This window comes from Cricetulus griseus, chromosome 7, assembly GCF_003668045.3.
Source record: "Cricetulus griseus strain 17A/GY chromosome 7, alternate assembly CriGri-PICRH-1.0, whole genome shotgun sequence".
Taxonomy (NCBI): Eukaryota; Metazoa; Chordata; class Mammalia; order Rodentia; family Cricetidae; genus Cricetulus; species Cricetulus griseus.
This window is the reverse complement of record NC_048600.1, coordinates 69024041-69034843: the sequence shown is the minus strand read 5'-3', so window position 1 is coordinate 69034843 and position 10803 is coordinate 69024041. Positions and strand designations below refer to the sequence as shown.

The following is a 10803-nucleotide window of genomic DNA, read 5'->3' as shown; positions in this document are numbered from 1 at the left end:
GTGGTAAAGAACTCTTGCTGCTCTTACCTTGGACCTGAGTTCAGTTCCCAGCACCCATGTCACAGCTGTCACTCCCTCTCCAGGGAATCTAGTGCCCTCTACTGGCTTCCAAGGGCACTGCACTCACATACACAAACTCAAGCCAACAAACAATATACACACATAGTAAAAGTAAAGGAATCTTGAAGCAAGCAACCCAATTAAAAAGACATTATTTTGTGTGTATGGGTATTTTACCTACACATATTTTACCTACCACTTGCATGTTTGGTGCCCACAGAGACCAGTAAAGGTTGTCAGATCCCTTAGAACTGGAGTTGCAGATGGTTATAAGCTGCCATGTGGGTGCTGGGAATTGAACCCAGGTCCTCTGGAACAGCAGCTAGTGCTCTTAACCACTGAGCCATCTCTTCAGCCCTTCAACACAATTTATTATTTTTCCTTTAAATACTTATTTATTATGTGTACAGTGTTCAGCTTGCATGTATGCCTGTAGGCCAGAAGAGGGCACCAAATCTCATTATATATGGTCGTGAGCCACCATGTGGTTGCTGGGAATTGAAGTCAAGACCTTTGGAAGAGCTGGCAGTGCTCTTAACCGCTGAGCCATCTCTCCAGCCCCTTCAACACAATTTAAAAGTAAATATTTGAACAGATGTCTGCTGAAGTTTTCTTGTCCCACCAGGTCCCACTGCCCTTCTCAGCCCCAAATAAACACAGAGACACTATATTAGTTATTAAACTGTTGGCCGATGACTAGGGCTTCTTACTGGCTAACTCTGTCCTAATTATTAACCCGTTTCTATTAATCTATGTATTTCCACATGGTCTTGGCTTACCAGGCCTTCTACTTCTTTGTCAACTACATGGTTCTGGCGGGTTCCCTCTGCCTATCTTTCTCAGAATTCTGCTCACCTCCTAGTTCCACTTATCTTACTGCCTCATTGACCAAACAGTGTTTATTCATCAGCCAATAAGAGAAACATGTATACAGAAGAACATCCCCATCACAGACTCTTCATCAAAAAAGATGCACAGGAGCTGTCAAGATGGCACAGTGGGGGGCTGGAGAGATGGCTCAGAGGTTAAGAGCACTGGCTGCTCTTCCAGAGGTCCTTAGTTCAATTCCCAGCAAACACATGGTGGCTCACAACCATCCGTTATGAGATCTGGTCCCCTCTTCTGGTGTGCAGATATACATGGAAGCAGAATGTTGTATACATAATAAATAAATATTTTTTTTTTTTAAAAAAAAACAGATGTCGCAGCAGGTAGTGTTAACTTGCTATGCAAGCTTGGCAACTGAGTTTCCTCTTGGAACCCACATGATGGGATGAAACAACCAAATTCTGCAAGTTGTCCTCTGACCTAAACACTCATGCTGTATGATTATATAATGCACACTCAATCAAAATTTTTAAAGATCTGCAAATGACAGATGCAGTGTGAAAAAATATTTGGCATTGTCAGGTCCTGGGAAATTAAAATCACAGTGGCATTAGAATGGACAAAATCAGGATGGCTGACAAATATCAGGGATAGGGCTTTTTGTTATTTTGTTTGTTTTCTGAGACAGGGTCTCTTTGTGTAACTCTAGCTAGTCTGGAACACATTATTTATGATTTTAGCCTTATTTGCCAAATCCCCAGATTATCTGTCCTCCTTTTGGCTCAGGAGAGATTCAGGTTTTATCGTGACAGTTGCTTTTGTGCCGCTGTGACAGAACAGCCAAAGAGCAACTCATGGAAGGGCTTGTGTTACTTCGTGACTTGGTCCATCTTAGGCGTGCTATCTCAGCAGAAGGTGGCAGCAGACAGTCAGCACTAAGCCTGGCGGGGAGTGGGTGGGTGGGCCTAACATTAAAATGACTGTTTCTAGTACTTACTGTGCCAGTCAGGTGCCACCTCTTAAAGGTTCCATACACTTCAAAAGAGTCCTACAATCCAGGGACAAAACACTTAAAACACAAATCTGTGGGGGACATTTCAGAGTCAAACTGTAACGTGTGAGTGTGTGTACGCGCGCATGTGCACTCTTGTGCCTGCACCTGAGATTGTATACGTGCACATGGTATGACACACATGTGGAAGTCAGAGAGTAACTTGGGGAGTTGGTTCTCTGGGGATTGAACTCAGGTCATCAGGTTTGGCAGCAAAGCACCTTTTTTCTACCGAGCCATCTGACTGACCCACATATGTATATCTTGAGTTGGAATTGTGAGGGGCAGGAGCTATAGTTCAGTAGTACAGCGCTTATACAGTATGCATAAGGTCTGGGATTCAATCTCCAGTACTATAAGAAAAATAACAGATGGAATAGAGTGGAGATTGATAATTCTATGAGAAGTCTGTGGAGGTATGGACTAGAAGGTTCCTACAAAAGTTTTGTTCCTGCCTTTGTCAGGCAACCCAAGGATACCCAGAAATTCCCACAGTTAGCAGAATGCTTGCTTAGTGTGAGTTCTGAAGCCCTGATTCTGTCCCCAGCATTGCACAACCCAAGTATAGTGGTTCCCATCAGCAATTCAAGGTCAACCTCAGCTTCATAGCAGGTTTGAGGCTAGCCTGTCTTAATAATGAGATGATTAGAACATGGTCTATAAGATATAAATACACAATATGATGTGGTTTTACTGTCTTTTAGGTTCATTTTTATGTGCAGGTGTGTGTGTACTTGCATGTGGATATGTGCATGTGAGTGTAAGTGTCTGTGGGCCAGAGTGTGGATCTCCTGGAGCTGAGAGTTACATACGATCATAGCCAGACTGAAGTGGGTGCTGGGAGCTGAAGTCAGCATCTCTGGAAGAGGCAGGTGTTCTCAATTGCTGAGCCATCTCCTTAGCCTCCAGCTTTACTATCTTAAAGAAATATTAAGTGGGGCTATGTTTTTATTTCCCAGTACCCACGAGACAGAGGTAGAGGAATCTATGTGAGATCCAGGCCAGCATGGTCTACATAGTGAGTTCCAGGACAGCCGGGGCTATGTAGAGAGACCCATTTCAAACAAAACATTAAGAGGGCCTGGAGAGGTGAGCCAGTGATTAAAATCATGTGCTGCTCTTGCACGTTGCAGAACCCAAGTTCAGTTCCCCAAACCCAGATCACAATGACTGTCTCTGGGGAACATGACACCCTTTTCTCCACCCTCTGGGTATCACACTCACTGTGTGAGCACACATATACACACAGTTAAAGATAAAAGTAAGTATAAACAAACTCTATACCTAACACTATTTTTACGAATATAAATTGAAATTCAAAAATATTTTTTGATAGGGTCTCATATCTAAGATGAGCCTCAAGCTCACTGTGTACCAAGGCAGACCTAAAACTTGTGACCACCTCCCCAGCCTGAATGTTGAGATTAGCGGCATGTGCCCTGTGCCTGCTTTAAGAGAAAATCAGCTGCTGGTGATGGAGGCGTACTTGGGGGTAATCTTAAGCTTCCAGCCACACACGGCCTTATGTAGCTTTTCCCCACTTTTATCTTTTATTTTTGCAACAGAAGAGTGAAAAGGCTCAGTTCCCAGGGAAAAGGGCTGTGAGATGGGGTTGCCTGTGGGAGGTTTAAATCTGAGCTCTTAGGAGGTGATGGAGACCAGATGTGGCAGGGCCTGAGGCTGAAATGGCCTTCAGAATCTGGTCACACTAAGGCAAAAGGACCAGGACACTGTGTCCTGGCACGAAGGCCTGGCCTAGCAGGAGAGAGGCAGAAGGAGAGAAGGCTCCTGAGGGCATCTGGGTAGTGCACAAGCGACACAAACTGCCCTTGCCATCATTGCCTCAGATCGAAAGAGGTGGCTGAGCGTTTCTCTTCAGGGCATTGAGTCCATTAGAAGAGAAGCCGTGAACAAGCTGAGGTCCAAGTGATTTAACACACCATGCAGTCATTTATTCATCCAAAGTTTTTCTAATTCAAATTACATGGGAAAATGTTCACTGCAGGGTGGACAAGACATTGGACTCTAGTCATGGGTATGTCACTGAAAATGATGTGTCTGAGGAAATCATGGATGTGTCTTCTGGTTGTGTTGCCTAAAATGCATGAAGGCATGAATCCTACCCCTAGCACTTAAAAAAAAAAACTGAACTAGAATGTATACTAGTTAGAATTTATTATTATTATTATTATTATTAATTTGGCTTTTCAAGACAGGGATTCTCTATGTAGCTTTGGAGCCTGTCCTGGAACTTGCTCTGTAGACCAGGCTGGCCTCGAACTCACAGAGATCTTCCTGCCTCTGCTTCCTGAGTGCCAGGATTAAAGGCATGTGCCACCACTGCCCAGTTCTAGTTAGATTTTAACTGTTTAGAAATAATTATTATTTGGGAGTGGTGGTCACATCACACTGCACGTGTGAAGTCAGAGAACAGCTTTCAGGAGTTGGTGCCCTCCTTTCATCACATGGGTCCCAAGCATTAAACTCAGGCTGTCAGACTTGTCAGCAAACACCTTCACCCACTGAGCCCTATCACCAGCCCTCATTGGAATTACTTTAATAGAAACCCACTGCAGCTAGCTCTATAAAGAAGCGAGGGGAATGGGTTTGGGATGCAGATCACTTCACGGATGTTTGCCTAGCTTTCATGAAGCCCCGAGTTCCATCCACTCATAAACCAGGAGACCAGAGGTTCAAGAGTTCAAAGCTAGGCTGGGATTATGTGAAATCCTGTTGTAAGAAATAAATGGATTAGTTTAAAACTTTTTGAAGATAATGTGGGTAAAATTTAACAATTTCCAGCAGAAATTTGACAATGGATTAGAGAAGCTAGAGAAAAACCTACTAGGAAACTGCACTCAACCTCACCTTCCTACTTAGTTCACTGACACTAACTGTTCTCCTGGAATTAAACCATCAGGCAGGGCTCGATCAGCATTTCCTGAGGGGGAATGGTGAGGATTTCTGTTGTTGTTTATTTTTTATTTTTATTTTTTCTAGACTGTGTAGCCCTGGCTGTCCTGGAACTTGCTCTGTAGACCAGGCTGGCCTCAGACTCAGAGATCTGCCTGCCTCTGCCTCCTGAGTGCAGGGATTAAAGGTGTGTGCCACAAATGCCCTACAAAATGGTGAGAGTTTAAACCAGTGGGGAAGACATGCTTTTCCTGGTTCCTCATTGGTTTATGGCTTAGACCAGTTACTGATATGCACCCATGAAGAGCATAAACTCATCCACGAAGGCCAAGCGACATTGTAGTGCTGTTTTCAGTCCTTGGGGCACACTTTATCTCACGTCCCTGTTTCCCTACTCCACCCCCAGATATCAAGATGACTTTTAAACAACCCAAGAGACTAATCCAGCTGGCACCCCCTACTGGAGGATGAGAGCACCATGCCTACTAGAGGTGTCTACACTGTCTCTCAGCTAGGAGACATTTTTTGAGACCGAAGCTATGCTTTACACGGTGTGGAGATGCGTGTTGAACTTGTAAAAAATGGAGCTAAGCATTCAGCATTTCCACAGTCTTTCAAGATTAACCCTGGAGTAAGAGGGTTTTCACTTGCTGTATCAAAGGTAAGAAGGGGCTGTAGCTGTAGCTGAGTTGGTAGAATTCTTGCCTAGCATGCACAAGGCCCTAGGCTTGGTTCCCAGCACTTCATGGAACAGGCATGGTGTTGCCCATCTGTAATCCCAGCACTAAGATGTGGGAGCAGGAGGACCAGGAGTTCACAGTCATTCCCAGCAACACAGGGAGCTCAAGACTGGCCTAGGCTAGAGACTCTGCCTGGGGTATGGAAGACAGGCAGGCAAGCAGAAGACCCAGAAATCCCCACCCATCCAAGGGATAGCATTTGTTGTTCAGGTCTGCAATGTTTACAAACCCTGAGTTCCTGGATTGCCAGCTTTAGCATTGTGCTGAAAGAGCATGGTCTATGTTTGGCTTCTCACATGTAGGCTCCTGCTTTGTGTTGCCACTTTGAAACCCCTAATCAGTGTTGTGAAGGGACAGTCCAGGCCTACAAAACAGTCAGATGGCCTCAGCTACCCACCCGCTGTCCTAGGAAACAGCCTGGCAGTGTACCCTAAGCAGCTTGAGCAACTGAGATCCTAGGAAGCAGATGGGTGGCCTCCTCACCCACCCACAGTCCCAGGAAACAGCCAAGGGCCCTCTGTAACTGTCTTGGTTCACCAACGCCCCTGGAAAACAGGCAGGCAGTATTATGAATCTGCCTTCAGTCTCAGGAAACAGTTGAACAGCCTGTTCTCAGCTCAGCCGGATGCTGAAGTCTGAGAAACACCAACCACGAACCCTCAGCTCCAGGAAGCAGCTGAACAGCCTTCCTCTAGCAGATCAGGGCCTCTGAAAAGGCACTAACAGCATCAGTGTGTCACTAACAGACAAGCTCACTGTGGCCTACCAGGACAGCCCCACCCTCACGTGCCCACAGGAACTACAGGCACCCCAATACCTGCAGCAGGTACGCCACAGCCAGAGCTGTTAGTAAGCCATCTCACACTAAGCAGCACCATCCCAGCTGGCTGCGAAGTACCACAGCAGAGACCTTCATCACTTGCAGCAATGCCCCTGTTAGTTAGAGTAGAACTACACCCACAACACACTAAACTTTTACCTGAGTCGGTGTCAACGTAGCTTGTCAAACCAATGCACACAAATCACTGGGAGAAAACCTTTACTCTCTACAAAAGTCACCTGGTAAAGATGGCAGAGGCAGCAGATTCACCAGACACACAAACACCAGTGAAGGACATAAAAAGTACATGCCCAGAAATGCAACACATAAGAGGAGGAAGCAGGAGAATCAGGAGTTCAAGGTCATCCTCAGCTACAGAGTGAGTCCAAGGCAAGCCTGGGCTACATGAGACCCTGTCTCAAAACAGACAATAAAACAAAGGAATGTATATTAACACATTTTGAGGTGTTTGTTAAATGTTAATTAAATCATTTTAAATCTAGCAGTCATAGAACTATAGAAGTCAAGTCAGTGGCTAAATTTTGAGAACAGGAAAATAATGGTTTAAAAGGTAACTGGTGGGGTGCTAGAGAGGCATCTCGGTTGTTAACAGCACTTTCCCAGAGGACCCAGGTTCAATTCCCAGCACACACTCATAGCAACTCACACCTGTCTGTAACTTTAGTTCTAGGGAATCCAAAATGCCGTCTTTGGCCACTGTAGGCATCAGATATACAAACAGTGTACAGACATACATGCAGGCAAAACACCCATACAAATAAAATTTTTAAAAAATGAAAAAAAAGTAGCAACAAACTATCAGAATGTTAGCAATGATAACCTATACAACCCTGAGTCACTTTGTGACAGGATACATTCTGAGAAATCCAACATGAGGCAATTTCATCAGGATAAGACAGTGAAGTGCATACTTACTCAATTCTAGGCAGTGTCACTTAGCTCTATGTGGCCTAATGTGAGCAAAAGACATGGAAAGCATGAGCTGTGTGACGCTAGAGCTGGCGTGTTGTACAATAAACAGTTTATTTAGTTAATTTTGGAATACCAGGAGTGAAAGAGGGTTTTGTGCTGGGTGGTGGTGGTGCGTACCTTTAATCCCAGCACTCAGGAGGCAGAGACAATCAGATCTTTGTGAGTTTGAGGCCAGCCTGGTCTACAGAGTGAGTGCCAGGATAGGCTCCAAAACTATACAAAGAAACCCTGTCTTGAAAAACAAACAAACTAAATAAATAAGTAAATAAAGTCTGTGTATGTGTGCTAGATTAGCACTGGACCCTGAGTCACAACCTAATCCAGTAAAGAGTTTTTTTTTTTTTTTTTTTTTTTTTTTTTTTTTTTTTTTTTTTTTTTTTTTTTTGACAAGGTTTCTCTGTGTAGCTGTGACTGTCCTGGAACTCACTCTGTAGACCAGGCTGGCCTAGAACTTGGAGATCCATCTGCCTCTGCCTCCTGAGTGCTGGGATTAAAGGCGTGAGCCACTACCCCACTCAGTAAATAGGTTTTGAATAAATAGAAGATGTACTCCAACAAAGCATAGCATTATAAAATAGCAGAGCATAGTAAAAATATAAGTCAATAACAGTCATGTCATCCCCAGTAACTGCTGTGCACTGTACATCGCTTCATATAGTACACAAACACTGCTATCATGTGACTTTTGCTGGAGAGATGTGAACAAACCTCTTTCCACCCCTTAGAGCACTGACAGGGAAACAAAGAAGCAACTCTACCCAAGTCTAGCTTGGAAAGCTGAGGGCTCACTGAGGTTATCACAGAAGTGTTGGGGAGGAGCTGCTCAACAAGAGTAAGGGTTACTCAAAGGCAATGTATCACCAAAAGCCCACCCAAGCATGAGTGACAACTCGGAAAGTTAAGTCCAGCAGGCATGGTGGGTCTCTGTTAGAGGACAGCCTGGTCTACAGAGCGAGTTCCAGAGCTACACAGAGAAGCTTTGTCTCAAAACACAAACAAAACAAAACAAAAGGCTGAGTCCTTGCAGCTCCCAGGCAGTTCCATTAAAGAATCCCTCTTAGCAACTGCTTACTATTTATGTAACTGGGCTGTGTGTGTGTGTGTGTGCGTGCGTGCGTGCGTGCGTGCGTGCGTGCGTGCGTGCGTGCGTGCGTGTGTTGTAAGTCTTGCAACTAATAGCTGCATAACACTTGACCCCTTTCACCGCTCTTACATTCTTTCTGCCCCCTCTTCTGCAATGTGATTTTCTTCCACTTAATGACTGAGCATTGGGCCACTATGCCACAAAAATAGCCTCTTATTTACAGTAGGCTGGTTGTTTGAGTCTCTGTAGTAACCACCACCCACTGCAGAAAAGAAGTTTCTCTCCCAACTGAGGCTAACTTAGTAATCTGTGGATATAAATATAAATATTCAGGAGGAAGTTTGTCATATTCGTATCAGCAGCGACCTCCTTGCTGGGACCTATGACCCCCTCAACAACAGGTCTCAGCCCCGGCTTACAGTTCCAACTACGAGTTATTTCCTTTAGAGTGAACTGTGTGTGTGCATATGTGTGGAGTAATGTATATGTTTGTATGTACACATGTGCATGCAGGTATGCAAGCTTATGGAGGCAGAGGTCCATGTCAAGTGTTTCTTCAATTTGTCTCCACATTATTATTGCTGTTATTTGAGCCAGGATCTTACTATGTAGCCCTGACTGTCATGGAACTCACTGTGTAAACCAGCTTGACCTCAGACTTTCAGAGATCCTCCTGACTCTGCCTCCTGAGTGCTCGGATGAAAGGTGTGTGCCACTATGCCTGATATGTATATGTATATATATGTTCGTGTACAAATATATATATATATATATATATATATATATATATATGCACACACATACACATATATATGTTTGAGACAGTCTGTCACTAGAGCTAGAGTCCATCTGTTTGGCTAGGCTGGATGGCCAATGAGCCTTGGATCCATTTGCGTCATTGCTCCTTAGTACTCTGTTAGATACACACTGCCCCACATTTTTATGTGGGTACTGGGGACTTGAACTCAGATCTTCATGCTTGTGTGGCAAGCATTTTACCAACTGAGTCCTGTGTAGTATATGTTAAACTAACTTGATGGTTCATGGACCCTAGGAGGCCCCCTGGCCCATAGAGCATAGGGAGGTAGTCCACCTATGGCACTAGGATTTTCACCCAAGGACACTTGCCTTCTGGGAGTGTCTCCTCCTATGTATGCAGGGTACCTTCTTTGAACTTTTTTTTTTTTGAAGGAGAGTGTGAATGCAGTTCTTACTATCACAAGCTATGCATTTGAAATTCTTGAATTTGGAGAAATTGCCGAGGTCAGCACATATGAAGGGTAATGGATGAGCCTTGCCCTAGAAAACCACCTGCCTGATCATGGTATCTCCCCCACCAGGTATTCCTTTAAATACTTTAAGTGCTATTTTCTACTGTCCTTCTAGATGCTTTAGCTAATCTGTAAAATACTCCAGGGTTAGCATTATATAATGGAAAAAAAATAAAGGAGAGAAGTCTCTAAAGGCTTACTACCAAGTGCCAATCGGTCTTGAGATTCAGCAAGGTCCAATACAGCATGAAAAGAACTGGCTATTGGAATTATTTGTCAAAGGGAAATGCTGGCTGCAGAGGAATAATGCCTTGTGTAGCTCTCCTAATCCACAGCCGTTCTCCGTGAGCCACCCCACTTTCATCACCCTGGGGAGCTGCAACAGGGCTACTGCACATGTCACCATCCCTGACTGGCTTTGTAGAGCTGGCTTGTACTGCTTGTCCTAGTTCAAAGTCAAGGTTATGCTCTTATCTGCCCTGTCTGCCACTGGTGCTGAGTCCCAAAACCTGGCAGCTGCTGGGATGGAGACATAATCTTTGTCTTTGTCTCTTTATCAGCTGCCTCTGGCTACTGCAAAGGCCCACACTGAACAGACAGACTGAAGACAGTCTTCAGTCCCAATAGTTCCTTCCTTTTCTTAGTTTTGTGGTTTTTTTTTTTTTTTTTTTGAGACAGGGTTTCTCTGTGTGTAGTCCTGGCTGTCTTGGAACTAGCTCTGTTGACCAGGCTGACCTCAAACTCAAAGATCCTCCTGACTCTGCCTCCTGAGTGCTGGGATTAAAGGAATACACTTCCATCGACAGGCCCAACTTTCTTGTTGGGGGAAAAATGAATACAGTATACTCTGGATGGAATCATTCATTACCTAACCTTATAGCAAGCTTACTCCTTTTTGCCTGTTCTACTCTGTCATTCACTCTTTCTTTTTTCAAAGGTTTATTTATTTATTATGTATACAGCCTTTGCCTGTTTGTATTCCTGCACACCAGAAAAGGGCACCAGATCTCATTATAGATGGTTGTAGACCACCATGTGGTTTC

General features: G+C 44.4%; 1 non-coding gene across 1 annotated transcript; it reads right to left on the bottom strand.

The window, feature by feature from the left end:
* Positions 1 to 9676: 9676 nt before the first annotated feature.
* On the bottom strand, positions 9677 to 9837 carry LOC113836852. The gene has a single exon (XR_003487372.1). It is a non-coding gene; the product is annotated as a U1 spliceosomal RNA (small nuclear RNA).
* Positions 9838 to 10803: the final 966 nt, after the last annotated feature.